This window comes from Protopterus annectens, chromosome 1.part1 (genome assembly GCF_019279795.1).
Source record: "Protopterus annectens isolate FY-2018-M chromosome 1.part1, PAN1.0, whole genome shotgun sequence".
Classification (NCBI taxonomy): domain Eukaryota; kingdom Metazoa; phylum Chordata; order Ceratodontiformes; family Protopteridae; genus Protopterus; species Protopterus annectens.
In genome coordinates, this window is record NC_056726.1 from 786424222 (window position 1) to 786442252 (window position 18031).

Consider the following 18031-nt stretch of genomic DNA (forward strand, 5'->3'; position numbering starts at 1 on the left):
TTGTTATTAAAAAAAGAAAATATAAACAGCTTTAAATATTTAGGAATTTTGATGGACAAAAACCTACACTTTCAAAAACATACTGAAGAGATAAAAATTAAAAATTAACTAAGCAGGAAAAATATCACATTTCCTATACCTAAAAGGTACAACTACAAAAGGAAATAGATTTTTACTAACACAACGTGAATATAGTCTGCTCCTAATTGGAACAGCTTCTAAGAAATAAAATATTAACTTCCAACAGAATAAGCTATTATATCACTGCCATGTCCTAGAAAAAGTTAACTGTATCTGTATCCCAGAACAGAAGACTTATTCTTAGGATCCCAAATGTTTACACTTCTTAAACTTAAAAATGTTCTTTTCTGTTCAGTTAACATTTCAGAAGGCATGCTCACTACGGTCTTGTTTTTTTTCTTCTAAATTTTCACATATGACAAAGGCAATCTTACATTTATATAAATGAAAAACTACAAAATTATACCACTTTAGTTGTAAACAGTTTACATCACAGACACCACTGAAACAACAGTAGCTGCAAACATTATAAATCACTTATAAACCATCCAGTCATTGTCAGTTAAGCATTATATGGCTCATTTAAATCCTGCCTCTTAAACCTCATTCTGCATATATTCTTCCCACAATTACCATTTTATTCCCAAGTAGTTTGCTCCTTCCCTTTTCTAAATATCCCAATTTCACTTGTTTTATCTCTGTTACTATATTCACTACATCTAGTAAAGTTGGTGTAGACTTTTTTGGCAGCCACCATAATTAGACTCAGCAAGGCTTTGCTGTGTCTAGGCAATTCCAGTTCTGTAGCAGAACTAAAAAAAAAAAAATCATTTCCTCAGTCAGTCCAGTCTGCTCACCCAGCATCTCAAACAGAATGGTCTGCAGGGAATCCCTAAAGTCTGCCAGTTCATCACACTTCCAAAAAATATGTTCCCAGCTATCACTTTCTTGCCAGTCACCTCCAACATCATTACAGTCTTTTCATACTCTCTAACACTTCATCCATGAAAACTACTTAAAAAAACTTACAAGCAGTGACCATAGTGTCTCCATCCTAGTTCCAAACCTCTGGGAGTACCGCACATTCACCATAAAATATTTATATATTCCAAGTGTTCTATATCTACTTTCATCAACACCTTCAGGAAGAAGCTAAATGTTAACTATGTACTAGAATGCACAGAGGGAGGTGTAGGAGTGTGAAATGATTTACAGCATTAAAAGCTGTAAAACTCTTATGGTAATATTTATAGAAAGTAGGTATATGTGCTGACTGCACATATTCATGAGCAGGAGTGATTCACTGAAGTACACTGTGCTTATGCACAGCAGTTAGTACATAATTTAGGACGTTTTGTGCAAATGAGGGAATAATGAGATGGGAATGGGAAATGTGTGTAAAAGTTGCAATGTACTTATGTTAATGAGGCTACCTTCAATCCTTTTGCTGCTCATTGCTTACTGATGCACATATGTGTAGTGTGCAGTTGTGTTATAAACAGTAAATCCATGCCTTTTCCCCATCATTCTGGAACTGATGAGGATGCTTGGTTTTTTTGTAAGCCTTACTGTTTCCCACATTGAGCTGCTTGCCTCTGTCATACTCAGACCCAATGTGCTCAATGGTGCTTGTTGACCAAGTGTAAGGAGCTATAGGCAGAGAACAACCCACATGAATTTCTCTGAAAAGGAATTACTAGATAGACCTAGAGTGGATGGGGATATAATAAGGCTTTGGTCAGCTGGTCAGCTTGTATGGCTGATAAACCTGAACTGGGACAATGCATGGTCTTCCTATCCATGTAGCTACTAAGGTGTCTATAACCCTCACTATACCTGCCAGGGAAACCTTTCTGAAACAGACTGAGGACATTCAGGGTATCTCACAGGCTTCTGCCATATGGATACTGCAGTAGTTCTTTGATATTCTCTTGTCCAATATGGATGTCCATACCTATTTCACGGTGTCACCACATTCTAAGGAATAGAACCTTTTCTTGAAGTGCTTGGTGCAGTAGGTTACAACCATGTGGCTATAAGGGCCTAAACTGAAGCACAAGATGAAAGGTACCAGAACAGGAAGCGACATCATTACATCAATTATCAAGTACTGTGTGATGCACAAGGCTGCATCACCAGCATTCTGGTCCAGCACTCTACCAGTTTGCATGATGCTGGAAAATGCACAAACGTTCACTATCACAGCACTTCTGGCATGGCAGAATTTCTCATGGTCACTTACTAGGTAAATACAGACTATTATAATGCTATTAATCATAGCTATTTTTCTATCTCTTTAGTTAGGGAGGTGTCAATAACTAATCTCCCTTCCTTATGTGTCCTCTCTTTTTTGTTCTCCATTTGATACAAGCTACCTGCTCAAACCCTGTCCATAACCTGCAGGGAGCTGACGAGGAGCACTTTAACACCTCACTTTCTCAGATACTGTTAGTTACTGAGCAAGAATTTGGCCTACTCAAAGCCATTTCTGTTACCTGGACAAGTCATGGGTGATGTCTTCATTATGACCCTGATCCTACATGTAGAATAGCACAGCCTACTGCATTCTGTAATACATGATCATGCAACAGTCTGGTATGTATCTGCCACAGCCAGTGACCATTAGTAGCAGTGCAATTTGTTCATTTGTTTGCCACAGCATTGATGATAGTGACATACATAGTGATAGTGAAATTTTCCTCAGCAACACAGCAACTTTTCCAGCAGGCCTGTGCACCATACATGGGCAAAGCAGTGGCATCTAGTTTGCAACCATTTGCCATGACACTGTAATATTGCTTGATGGTTGCAGTGTTATTTTTTGGGCTAATTTGAGGGGTGCATGGTCAACTTACACTGTAAGATTCTTTTCTCCACATACCATACAGAGATGATTTGCTCAAAATGTTACAGCAATCATCATTTGTACAGTATTATGTGGTTAGTGGAACAAGTACTAGTTATACAGGAAGAATCTAGGGAACTGTGATATGACAAAGCTTTAGTGCTGTAGTTTGTGTAACTGAATTGTTGTGCTACTGAAGCTGTATTACATATAAGTTCATAGGTTCATAGGTGTGTACTAGGCTAATGGCTCTGAAACCTTTACAAACCTAGCCCATAGGATTATTCTGCATTTTTTTTCATCTGGAAAGATTTTATTACTACAGTTGTTATCAACTGTTCCTTAATTTTCCTTCTTTTTTATTTTATTTTTTAGGAGCATGAAGGAAAGTGCAGCATTAGTTATTAATAACAGATATGATGCAATGTGATCTCTGCCACTTATATGTTATAGCACATGATGATTTGTGCTACATTTGGAATGGTATCATTCACAATGCCCCCTAATGGTAATGTGATTGTCCCACACACCATGAGCAATTTTTAGCATGTGAGAATAATGCTGAGCTGCTCCAGTGATGGAATCTACTGGTTGCAGGGAAACCTCTTGATAGTGACCTAACAGTACTGTAGGATCTTAACCTTGTATCTGAGGTACTAGCTAATGATGTAGAGATCAAACGAGGCTTAACTGCCTTCTTTTTAGCAGAATCTACACAAAGTCTGCATCAGTTGGTTGGGACACATGGTGTCCAGCCTGCTTTCTCACTATGCATGTGGACATTCCCTCATCCATGAGCAGTAGTATCCCTTGTGTGTGTCTGGTAATTCCTTACTGGTATACAGATGGAGGATGGCATGGACATCATGTGTGCAACCACACTTTGACTGAGGATCATGACACGGTCCTTGGCCTCTACGATTACTGACGAATTTCTTCATGTATACCCATAGCACTCTAACCATCTCTGCTTGACTCTTAGTGGCTGTAACCTGGGCCTAAGCTATGTGACAACATATCTGCTGCTGCTGTGCAGACAAGCCTTGCACGTCTACTGAACTTCCTGTGAAAGATTTATATTTCACCACTTTGTAAAGGTATAACAGTGAGTAATTGTACCTCAGAGGTATGTGTCTTCCTCCAGTGGTTCACCCCGTGCACAGGAAAGAGGAGTTGAGCAATGTTATGTGGCCCTCTCCCATTTATTGTAATGTCATCTTCTCATTATGCTGAGTGTGTGAGCCTGTGTCACTGAAAAGTTGTTATCCATGTGCTACAGGGTAGGGGATCCTCCTGGTACACTTTGTGACTGTGTGGCATAGTGCTGAGAGTGCGCCATGAGTATGAGAGTAATGACATCATCACTGACAGACATTCTGCTGCTGATACTACTATGGTGCACTACAGCATGCACGTCTTTCTGGTACTGGTCCTGCTAGGAAATGCATAAATGTGTTCTTAATGTCACCTGTGGCCATTATATCCTTTAGTACTAAATTTATGATAAACACACTTGTCATGTGCAGTTTGCTGAGGTGATGATGCAGTTATGGGTAGTGGAGCATGTGATTTACAATTATATGCACACAGTTACCATTCCAAGTACATGCCCTGTGATTGCCAATATCAGCAACAGACTGACCTGTACCAAATTTATATGTATGCGCCAGGTCTCTGAAATTGATTGTGTACACACCACCTCAAATAAATCCTGCACCCTCTTCTTTTGAATTATAATCATCACCTTATAAAGAGAGAGCATAGTTGTCCAAGACCCCAGGACACCCTTCAGATCAATGTGTGGTAGACCTAGCATGTATACAGGACAAAGGGGTGGGCCACTACAAATGAGGTCTGAGGGGACCAAAAAAAAGTTGGACAGAGGAAGGCCCACCATCGATACTACATTGCATTCTGCCTTGCTTTAGCCCTTGCATGATCCATCATGTTGTTACCTTTTTTTCTGCACTCTGCTAAGATGTGGTTTCTTTCCCCTATAGCATTTATGTTAGCTGCAAGTTGATTCCACACCTTTGCTAGCTCTGCCTACTTTAACCCCCCTTTTTCAAAAAGACGTTTTTCATATAAGTGTATCCATGAAGATGTATTTTTCTTCACTGGTAAAAAGTTCAGTTTAGTGCATTTTTCCATGATATTATAAGATCTTTTCCCTAGAAGGAAAAGTTTTGCAGTAATTACTGCACCCCTACCCTTTCTGAGTGCAACCAGTTCTGTTTTATGCATTTGAATGAGAAATTCAGCAACAGAAAAGCAAGCAGAAAAAAATACTTATATATATTATAGGTTTGCTAAATGCCCTTTTCAGTTTTATGTCCCTTTTTCCTTTTTGTGAAAGCAATAAATTGTTCATCTGGGTTATATGTAAGAATGTGTACATTGAAATTTAAGCCTATGAATGACTATTGGAAGGGTGGATGCAAAGGATGACAATTGTGTTGGCATATTCCTTAAAATGCAGTATGACTGCATGTAACTTAGTCCTGAGAGTTTCCTTTGACAGATACCAGAGCCTGCAATAAGCAGGTCCATCAATAATAAGGTACAGAATAATACCTAAATATAATAGTTGTACCCAACCAAGGCAGTAGCATGTATAGGTACTGTAATAAGATTTCTCATCTTACCTGTAAGTCAGAGGCTAATCCTAAAGATGCAACAGTAAATTCCAATGGTAACAGTCTATTTCTTCTGTTTTCATCATGTGTACGTATTGTAAGCTATTTGCTTTAATTCTTGCTGTCCATCAGACTTCACAAAAACAGGGTGTCCAGTGGTACTCAATATAGTGGTAGCTAGGAACTTTCAAAAATTTGGTAAAATGTGTAAAGTTGTTATGCAAATTAGGCATAATGCTCAGCTGTGTGAATCGTACTACTGAACATATGTGTGAATACATTTATCAGCAAAGCTGAGTTCCTATTGTTGTGGATGAGCCATGAAGTGCTAATCCATGCTGATGTGAGCTCTTCCAACTTGTGCTTTCTGGTGCAAAGCAGATGCCTCTGTGACTATTCCAGAATGTACCTGCTTTTCCTGGCCCAGAAGACACCAGTGTAGCATATAATCTGCCAGATAGACTGATATCACAGCTTACTGGGTGTAAGCCATACCCTAGTACTTTAGGTTTCATACCTCTTCATTCTTACTTTAACCTGGCTTGAGCATGGCGTCCTCTGTGAAAGCTCAGTGTCCAGTCCCAAGCTGATGTGAGGAGTGAGATGCACTCCTTCACCTGCTGCAGGTAACATCCCTGCAATCATTAGAGGTACTTGGTTAAAGCCCATGAAAAAATGGACATCTGGACTCAGTTAGGAGATAAGTTAAGATGCAGGCACAGGTATGATAAACTGCAGCAGGCTAGTAAAATATGTGCCATCATAAATGATGTCAGTTCTAATGCATTCCATAGCTTTGCAGATCAGGCTTGTCAGGCTAATAGGTTTATCATTACCAGTTTTCATGATACAGACACCCTTATGGAGAGGTATCACTGCCATGGTGCGCCATACTTACGGAACAAATCCTGTAGCTAAGCTTAGGTTAAACCATTTGAGGAGAGATTCAGTGAGGGTACATTCAGTACTATTTATTAAACATCCAGGTATATTGTCAGGTCCCTTCAAAGAAGTATTTTTGGTCTTTGATAGCACCTTCAGAACATGTTCTATGGTGATAATAGGGAATGTAAGGGATTCTGAGAAAATGTGGAGTTTAGATAATGTTTTGGGGGTAAAACTTAAAGCCTTACACAACAATGCTTTAGATTTTTGGTACCCAATTTTTGAAGATGTAGATTTTACTAAAACATAGAGGTGAGGTTTGTAAGATAGACAATTAGGTAATGCTTTCATCAAGCTATTTATTCTGATCATTTTATAATTATATTACATTGCAATTCTCTCATTTTTATAGACTTACAAGTCATGGCAGGGAGGAAGGGAGGGACACAGTAGCCTTTGGTATGCAAATTCCATGTTGGTTAGGATGAAGAAGAGTGGGCAGTCAACCTGGATGGGCAAAAATACCAGCTTTTCCCCAGGATAACATTTGCAAAAGGTTTCTGATTGCTCAAAAAAAATAATGGAGAGACATGATTAGGACTGCTGTCCTCACAGTATCATAACTAGATTGTACAATGCACAAAAGAAATTGTGGAGAGACATGCTTAGGACTGCTGTCGTCACAGTATAATAACTGGATTGTCCTTTGTACATAAGGGGAGAGCAGCTGACAGGCAGATGAATTCAAGTATTGTTCATCGGTGATAGTAGAGGGGATTGGGAGATTAACCAGTGTTTTGGTGCAGCAATGGGGATACTGCAGACACTGTACCAGAGTGTGAATGGTAAATAAGATCTTTGTCATATGATCTTAGTTTACTGGGCCATCTGTGTCTCCAACGTCAAGACCTATTTATAGTGTATAAGAGGAAAGGATAACAGATACAAGCAGCAGAAAGCAAACTAGCTGAGATCACTCCCTGTGACAGAATGAGGAGCTCAGCAATCAGGCAAATCTTAGCGAACAGCTACTGCTCCATGTATTGAAAGGCAACAACTGAGGTGGTTGGGACATCATGAAGAGCTCCCCCTAGTGGAAGTATACCTCTCAATGGCCACTTTAAAGAGACACTGGGGGATACCCAAGACCTGCTGGAGGGATAGTGTCTCTCAGTTAGTGCTGACTTCTTGTTTTACTCTTGTCCTCACACTATTTATTGAAGCATGCAGTCCTCACACTATTTATTGAAGGATGCAGTCCTCACACTATTTATTGAAGCATGCAGTCCTCACACTATTTATTGAAGGATGCAGTCCTCACACTATTTATTGAAGCATGCACTGGTTATATGCCCCACTTTTCCACAGCTGTGAAATATAATCCATTTATAATTATTTGTAGGCTGTGCTTTTTACTGTTAACAGCAAAAACATAGTTTACCCTTTGTAGGATTTACTTATATTTCATCATTATATGCAGTAATGACACACTTTGTGCTTCTTCGACTTTTGTGTATCTCTGTATTCAGTTTCCATTCTTAATGCAGTCTGAATGTTCTTAGAAATATCACATTTGATTCCCAGTTTTCTATGCAACCTCTACTAGGAATGCCATTGATGACTTTTTTAGTAGTTTATCCAAATTTGCAGCAAATTCACAATTCAAACTATACTGCTTCAGTTCATTAGCAGTCTGCAGCACTGTCTTACTGGCCTTCTGGTTGCAATGATTATAGTGAAATCTTTCTGAAATTATTAAAGGTTTAGGCTCAAAATGCCCCTTTAATATTTCCTCTGTCTGTGTAGAGGTTTTATCTTCAGGTTATTCCATCTCAGCAAGGCTGATAAATAATATGGACACACCAATCAAGCTGTTATATTACCAGATTAAAAAACAAAATACACCAAACCTTGACACATCTAAAAAAATCCCTGCAAGTTTGTATATACCAACCCCAAGATCACACAGCACTGAGGAAAGGACAAACTCACAATCCCCAGAAATACTGGCAGCCAGCAAAACAGTTGGTTCAGTGTTCCAAGTGTACAACCAATACGTGTTTGATATTTTCCCTTTGATCAAATAAATGACTCTGATGTTACCAAATATTTCTCTGAAGGAATGTCATTTTACAGCAAAAGTAGTTTGTTCTTATATGAGAAAACCACAACTCTATGGTCTGCTTAAATTCATTTACAGGCTGATAATTTCCCTTAAAGCTGAAAGCCTTTTTGCCACTTTTTCTTCTTTCATATGTAGCACATTGGAGAAATGCACACAGAGACCAAGCGTACAGTTTGACATGACGTTATTGTCTAAACCCAACCTATATATGCAGTCACTTTTTACAGTTATGCACAGGCTAATATTTATGGAACTCTGCAGTTAGTGCACTTGTTCACTAACCATATTAGTGATACGAGAGGAGCTAGAGACCCCCGACATGGAGAGTTATGTGCTAGTGACCATAGCTCTCAACCTCTTAGCACAGAACATCTGGACAAAGCCTAATTTAATGAGGGGGGCAAAATATGGCAGCTTTTAAATATTTCTCTTGTAAACTTAGAAAGTTGCTATAATAACAGGTTTTATGTTAGCATGCACTTTCTGAATGATATGAAGTCTGAAACTCAAATGTATGTCATTATTTATTGAAGTAAATCCTCAGTGATTTGTCAAAAAAACACACATTTTATGAGGAACAATCCAAAAATTGTGAGGCAGAAATCTGGACATTCTGAGAAACTCTGGATTGTTAGTGATATGTGTATTAAAGGACAACCCTAGACAATGAACACATGTTTTACATAGGAGAATGTACTGTTTGGCCATTTATTTATTTATTTATTTATTGACATTTGTTTACCAGGAAAATCTATTCGGCAGAGGCCCATTTTCAGCAAAGGCCCGAGAAGAAAAGCTTCAAAGTTTTACAAAGCATTTTAAGAACAATAATTTTACAATCTTCAAAAATAAAACAAAAATGTCTGCAGTTCAAATAATAAATTAGTGATAATATAAAACGTTGGTTAAGTAGCAATACAAGTTTTATGACAATCACTTAATGTTTATAGAAATGGTAGACAGTTTGTTAGAGAAATTAAAGGTAAGTTAGTCTAATACAAACAGGAACTGCAATATGAAATGAGAGAAAAAACAGTTTTATAGTACATTTATAGAGAAAACCAGGGAAGAGACATTTGATTACAGGGAAAGTCTGACTGGGAAGAAACAAATTTTCTGCGGAGGCTAGGGGAGACAAGCCCTAAATTATTACAAAGCATTTTAAAAACAATACTTTCACAGTGTTGCAAAATAAAGCAAAACAATGCAGTTTAAATAATTCTAACAAATTAGACATAATATAAAAGCATTGATTAAGAATTGATATAAGGTATATGAGTCATTTAATATTTAAAGACATTTTAGACAGTTTGTAGAGAAATTAAAGGTAAGTTAGTATAATACAAAAAGGATTTGCAATATGAAGTGAGGGAAAAACAGGATTATGTTATATTTACAGAGAAAGTCAGGAAAGAGAATTTGACAGAAGTAAGGAAGTAAGGAGGTATAAGGAATAAAAAGGTTCATATTTAGGAATATAGTTTATCCTGGTTTTGAGCATGAACAGCCAGATTTTAGCTAGAAAGACTTTCAGCGTGTTCTGATAGATGGGCAGGAGGGTATTGACCTGATGCATGTAGGTAAGGAGTTCCACGCCTTAGCAACCTTGTATGAGTACAGAAAATGTCCAGCAGATTTGCTAGGTTTGTAGACAGACAGGAGCATTTATTTATTTATTTTATGTTTTTTTACCAAGATAGTCCGACTGGGTGGTTAATCCTTTTTCAGTGGAGGCCGGGGGGAAAGCCCCAATTAAAAAATACATAACATGATCAATTACAAGAGATGAAATCACAATTATATTAAAATATAGAAACATGGGAAATAAAAAGAAATTACAGTTCTAATAAAAGACAGAAACACAGGAAAATGCAATCACAGGTAACATATTAGAAAAGTTGTACAACCAAAAAAAGGAACTATTCGCACTTAATACATGCAAAAGAAACAATACAATCATAGGTAGCTATTTTGGTCACTGGATCTCAGTGACCAACTGGAAACATAACTGTGAAGAAATTTTTTTAATGCTCTACAGGCAGATGGATGCTGAATAACTTTATAGGTGGTAAGAAGCTGCGTATATGTTAGTTGATGAGGCAGTTATAACCAGTTTAGACTTTTTAGTGCTGTACAGTGGTGGGTCCTAAAGGGGGTATTTGCTTAAAATTTAGCAAATTATTATAGCATTGTTCAAGTTTTATTTTTGTGAAGCCTGGAGGTTAGTAAGAATGGCAGTGCCTTAAAGAAGTGTGGGGATGAGATAAGTAGTGGCAAGTGTAGTTTTAGTTGAGTCAGTGAGAATGTTTTTGGTTCTGTAAAGCATCCCTAGTTTTTGATAAGTTTTTCTTATGCAATTTTGTATATGTAGGTCAATCCACTATCACCTCTAATAGTTTGCTATGAGAAGAGAATTCAGTGGTTGTAGTATTAAGAAAGAGGACTTTAAATTTTGTTTTTTCATGAGAGATGGATTTGGGGGAAAAAAGTAGCAGTTTGGTCTTTGGGTTGAGCATGAGTTGTGAGTTGCGAAGCCATGTTTCAGTGGTGGTTAAAGCTTCCTAAGTAATTTTTTGGAGGTGTACAATGTTGTCAGATCTGCAAATGAGAAAATGAATCATCTGCATATCATATTAGGGTGGCCTGTTGTGTGGATGCATAGAGGGTGTTGGTGAAAGTGTTAAAGAGGAGGGGACCAAGGATAAAGTCTTGTGGAGCATCAGTGGTGACTGGGAGGTAAGGAGAGACCATGGAGTGCCATTTTACTGACTGATACCTACTGAACCACAAAAAAGTGGGCCAATTGAGACCTAGTGAAGAGATCTGAAGTAGAAGTTTGCTGTGGCAAACTGTACTGAAGGCTTTAGACAAGTCTGGAAATAAGGAAGAGACTAGTTTACCATTATCTCTAGCTTTATTGACAGTATCTATATAAGTTAGAAGGGCAGTGATGTACTATGGGAAGGATGGAAGCCATGTTATGTAGGGGATAGGAGTTTGTCCTGCAGGAGATAGCCTAGCAATTGTTTTTGAATAAATTTTTCAAGTATTTTGGTGAAGGGAGCTAAGATTGCTATAGGTCAAAAGTTATTAACGTCTGTTGAATTTCCTCCTTTGTGCAGAGGGATAATGTGTCCCTTCTTCCAGAGACAGGGAACATGGCATTCCTGCACTGACCTATTTATAAGGACTGAGACAGGAAAGGCAATGCCATTTTCTGCTATTATTAAGTACCCACTTGGAAGATCACCAGCTGAAGAAGAGCATGGTTTAAGTTTGTTTAAGAGTAGTTTTAGGTTCATAGGTAGGTACTAGGCTATTGGCCCAAGGGCCTACATAATCCTAGCCAACAAGGTTCCCTGGCTTATGCCACCAAAGAAAGTTATTTTCCTGTGCCACTGTCGAGCAGAGACACAGAAGTGATCCCCAGGGTGTAGTTCCTATTTCCCATCCACTCATCAAGATTTTTCTTGAAGAGTGCCAATGAAGAACTCTGATTGACATAGATGGGTAGCCTGTTCCAGAGTATGGGAAGTCTCTGGGACAGGAATCTATCCCTCCAGCAAGTCCTATTTATTGTGGTGACAAGGTTTAGGTCCCTAGAACGTGTAGCTCGGAGGGATTGGAATTTCTTTAGGTACATCATGTCCAACTGCTCTGGGTTTGACATAGCTTTATATGTTAGGCAGAGATCACCTCAGAGTAGGTGATATGCTATGGAGTAATGCTGGAGTTTTTTGAGGCGGTCAGTGTAGGGCATTTGTTTGAGGCCAGTAATCCTCTTTGTGAGATACTTCTATGGCCTTTCCAGCTGCTGCAGATGTCTTGTGAGGTAAATTCCAAAAGGGGAGTTGTACTCTATAATGGGTCTAATGAGTGTCGAGTAGAAGGGAACAATGACCTCTTTTTTCCTGGATGAGAACCTTTTTATGATGAGGTGTGCCACTTAGAAGGGCTTTCTGACTACTGTGGCGATGTGACTATCAAAGGAGAGACTACTGTCCACCTGGGTCCCAAGGTCTCTTATCCCACATTCGGTGTTAAGTAGATTGCTGCCTATGTGGCAGTTCATGGGTACAGAGTTTTTACCAAAGAGGATGACACTGCACTTTTTGGCATTGAGCTTGAGGCCATGGCTCTGACACCAGGCATCTGTCTCAGCGAGGCCCTTCTGCAGGATGTCTACATCATTTGGGGACTTGACTATGGCTCCTAGTTTGCAGTCATCTATGAACTTCATTAACCAGAGGCCTTCTGTGTTAGCCTGTACTTCAGAGAAGTGGATACCAAACAGTAGAGGTCCCAGGACGGAACCCTATGGTACTCCACTTGTCACTGCTTTGAGGTCAGATTTGGAGTCTGCAACTTTTACAGTGTGGGCTCTGTCAGTGAGCCCGTTGGTACCCCATCTTGTGACGTAGGGATTTATACTTAGTTTAGTGAGTTTAGCTATAATTCCAGAATGGGGGATGGTGTCGAAAGCCTTGGTGAGGTCAAGACAGGCTGTGTGAACCACCTTACCATCACCTATGGCTTTGGTGACTGCCTCAAAGAGGTTGATCAGGTTCAGGAGGCATGATCTGCCTTTCACAAACCTGAACTTGGTGGGATCCAGAGTTTGGAGGTTAGCAATATCTTTATTTATGAGTTCCATGATGATACATTCCATGGCCTTGCAGACCAGACTCGTCAGGTTAATAGGTCGATAGGTCCCGGGATCAGTGGTGGATCTCCCTTTGTGGAGTGGGATAACTGTTGCTGTGCGCCATTCAGTGGGGACAAAGCCTGATGCGAGGCTATTATTGAACATGGTGCTTAAGTGGGGAGCCAGTTCATTCTGAAGTTCGTGTAAAATGCAGTCTGGGATGCTGTTTGGTCCCATGGATGCTGTGTTTTTTGGCTTTAGAGAGTGCAGCTTTTACCTGCGTAGTTGTGATTACAGGGACTTTGCATTCTTCCTGTATAGATATGGGCCCTTTAGGGTGTGAGGGAGGGTAAAGTTAGCACTGAACTTATCTGCCAGGATGCTGGCAATATCAGTTGGTTCTGTAATTTTCGTGCCGTTGTGCTGTAACTCAGAGCAGATCTCGGTGTTGCCATCAAGATTCTTGACATAGCTATAGAATGCTTTGTGGTTGTCCTTAGAATGTGATTTTGTTTTCGTAGCTAGCTTTGGAGGATCTTATAAGGGATCTCAGCTTCTTACTGAAGCTGACCAGGGAGCTCCTCCACTCATGGGATTTTACTCTTATTTGCAACAATTTCTTCCTTCTGTTGTACAGTTTGTTTATGGCAGGGAACCACTAGATTGGCTTCCTTTTTTGGGAGGATAGCATCTTGGTTCTGTTTGGGATAGCACGATCCATGCACTCATGTAAGTGCTTATAGAATGCATTTGTGTAGGATTCAGCAGTTGTAACTGTATTGTCCATCTGCATGGGTGTCATGAAGTTTGCCAATTCTGTCTTAAGAAGCATGAAGTTGGCTTTGGAGAAATGTTTTACCATGGTTTCCTTAATGGGGGGTGGGGGTGGGATGTGGATATCTAGGGTAATTAGCTTATGGTTGGATCGGACCAATGAGGTGTTGACTTCAGGTGTGGAACACCGGTCACTCATGTTGGTAATGACTAGGTCTAGGATATTGTTGGCCCTGGTGGGGGTGTGGATAAGTTGATCCAGGGCATTGTAGTTTATGAATTCCAGAAAGCGCTGAGCTAAGGAGTTGGTACACGAGTAGTTTTCCCAGTTAATGGTGGGGTAGTTGAAGTCGCCCATTATTAGGGTGTTTGGTTGAACCCTAATATTTTCCAGTATATCAAGAAAAGAGGAGTGGGAATCCTGGGGCATGGTGGGGGATCTGTAGCAAGCTACAATTTGGATTGCAGTTTTGCCCAGAGTTAGTCGCACTTGGATAACCTCGGATGCATTATCCTGAGCATCTAGCCTGAAGGTGTGGATATCCTTAATGAATATGGACACACCTACGCCTTTGGTGTTTCGGTCCAGTTTTATATAGGATGTGTGCACAGGTTTGAATGTGAAAGTGGATGTGGTGATATGTGGCTGTTGTTAGGGTTGGGATTAGGTGTTGAGGAATCTTTGGATAGAAATGCTATACTATCTAAAAAATAAGAGTTGAACTGTATTGCAGTTTTGAGTGGTGAGTTATTAGGAGAGGGGTTTGGGTTGAATTTTTGGCCAGGATGTAAGATTTCTTTAATGGATATCCAAAATGTTTTGCGGTTATGTTTACCATCATTTGAAATTATTATAGTATAGTTTTTTATCTTCATTTATCTGCTTTTTAGTATGATTGTGAAGCATTTTAACGTTTTCAAGATATCAAGGTGTTTTGTGTTTTTCCCATTCTTTCCATGTTTGCCTCTATCCTGCATTAGCATTCTACTCATTTTGGATAGCCAGATTGCATTATTTTGTTTTTAGTCTCTTCCTTCTAGGTGGTGCAAGGCTATTTAGGATATTTAGAAAAGTTGTATTGAATTAATTTACAGCATCATCCAAGGGGAATTTTAGGAAGTTCCAGTTAATAGATGATAGTATAGTGCTAAACATTTCTGGGTTAAACTTGGAAAGGTTGTGTGTTGTTTTGTAAATATGCCATTTATCTAGATGAGTGAGATATATGGTCATATAGACTGGGAGAAGATTGCTGAGAGTCTAACATTGTACCTGTGGTGATGATGTATTTATTAGGGTCTGATACTAGGATTCAGTCTAATAGGGAATTGGATGTCTTCTATAATGTGTATGGGACTACTAATTGGTTGTGTGAAACAGTGTAAGTTCATGCTAGATGTAGAAGAGTTTCTCTTCAACAAACTGACAATCACATCAACTAGTAGTATTTTTTTCTTGTTGAAATGTTATGTATATCCAATGTAAGATATCTTCCAGTATAGCTGTATTGGTGTCAGGAGGGATATAAAGGACAGTAATACATATTTGTTTATAAGTGTTTATTTTGAGAAAAGCAATGCAAAGCTCTGCTGAACTGAATTTTGGTACTGGTTTGCCATAAGGGGAAATGTGGTAGGTACTGGGAAATAAAGTATCACTATGCCATCAATGAAAATTTTAAATGTTTATATTTCACAGGGAAGCATTGCTATTTGGTAAGGTCCGGGTCACAGCTACATCACACAGTGTACCCTGAGTTGTGTAAGTTTAGCTATTGTGAATCCCACTCTGAATTAATTCACTGTAAGCAGTACATAAGCACAGTACCTTCCAAAATGGTGCATATCGTACAACCTGTGTCTCCAAAACGTTTACTTAGTCATTGAACATACCCATATGCTGTAACAACTTAATCACATTATTAGATAAATTCAGTGTATCTTCACTACAGTATTTCAAACACAAAACAAGTCTGAAATAAAGTAGAAAACCTTTTGGATATAGTATGTTTGTGAAAAAACGTATGGACATACCTTTTTTTTCAGTATGAAATTGTATTGCAGCATATTGAAGTTCTTTAGAGTTTTCTGAAACACAATCAGAAACATATTTAACTGTAACCATGACAAAATCCTTAAAACCATTGTAGAGAAAATAATGTCTTGCACTATAAAACATTATCTGCTTCAATTTTTAAACAACAACCAAACATTACATATGTTCCTATAATTTCATATAAGTAGTAAGCTGCAGTTCTCTGTCTTACTGTTTATTTGAAATACTAGTGGAGTCCATCACATTGCTAGGTGGCCAGTTAGTTACAAAAGTTACCCACATTTTAAAAACTGATCATTAACTATAAAATATTTAAACCTTCTATCCTGTGCATTTATAGAATTCAAGCAATAAATATCGCTGTCCTCAGTGACTTCATAAAATCAGCTGCACCATCACTAGCAATGGTGTGGCAGTGTTTTATGCGTTTGTTTATTTTGTCTGTTTTTTTTCCGTTTTCCAGAGGTGCTTTTCTTTTCTGTTTGTGATTTCACTCCTAAGTCTGTTAATCCATCTGTCAGTCCTCACATACTGCATCATGCCAAAATGAGTGGTCACATAATATTATGCCATGAAACACGATTACTATGCAGGTGATCTTTGGTAATAAGAAGAGATGCACAAAAAGTACAGAGCATATATGAAAAAATATGACACATGAAAATGCAAGCACATTCATATACATATAGAAGAAAGCCAGTGGTTCACTGAATGCATGTGATTATTGCAGCAAGCACCTACCATTGGCTCTGGGAATCCACCCAACTATTGCAATAACTATTTGTGCATCTGTTGTTTCCTCTTTAGAACACATTTGTCTTCTCTTCCATACTTCTTTAAATCTGTCTGCTGAAACACTCTTTTTAACAGGTAATTTTGTTGTTGCACTACCTAGTCTATAAAAGAACAAATTAAACTCATACATCAGGATCCAATCATCTAATTGACATCCATGCTTTTCCCAGTATTTTCTTTTATATCTCAGAGCCACTCATTAGCTGAATGTTTGGCAATACGTTATGTCCATGTCTCATGTTCCCTTCTTTTCTTTCTGATGTACACAACCAGAACCCTGAAACCTTATTCATACTGCAGCCCAGTTATTACTCAGTTATCATTGCTACCCCCTTCAATAGATCATTGCTCTCTCTGTGTCTGTTTCACTGAAGAAACTGTACAAAGTAATTCATGGGCAGCTTTACCATTCCCATACTCAGAATTAAAATGATTCCTAGATTCATAGACTATTACAAGCAAATGACCCAAAGGGCCTTTCTAAGCCTAGCCAAGTTTTCCTGAAAGAATAATGATGTCCTGCATCCGAATAGGACAGTGAGGGCCAGGCATTTATAAGCTATCTCTGTCCATAAGTGAAACGGGTGTCAGGCCTGGTGTAAATGTCTTATTCCCCATCCACTTCTCTAGGTTGTGCTTAAACTGGTTAATAGATGAACTCAGCTTCACATGGATGGGAAGCCTGTTCCTAAGGGTCAGTATCTGGGACACATCTGTCTTTTCAGCATGTTCTGTGTGTGTCATAGACAAAATTCAGGTCACTAGACCTTGTATTTTTGGTACTCTTTGAATTTCAAATAAGTAGGAGATTTATAAGTGTAGGGTTTGCAGATGCCTTGTAAGCCAGGCATAGATCACCCCTCAGCAATCTGTAGAAGACTGAGTAGAGGGACAGGGCTTTAAGGTGCTCTGCATAAGGCAGGTTTGTTGCGTTTTGTACTCTTTTTGTAAGGAACCTTTGAGGTTGTTCTAGTTGCTGCATATGCCTGGTCAAGTACTTACCAAACAACATTCTGAAATCCCAGTTATAATGCAGACCAGCATTATATCAGGCTTTGCAAAAGCCCACTCATACCATACTGGAAAGTGAGCTTGTTTCTCTGGTTTGGTTCATGTCTGAAATGTGTTTTATGCACAGACTGTATATCCTGCTGGTGTTCCTGTGTATTTTTTTCAGGTGCTTGGGTTTCCTCCCATATTCAAAAGACATGCTGCACAAGAATTTGTGACAAACAAAATTGCTCACTGG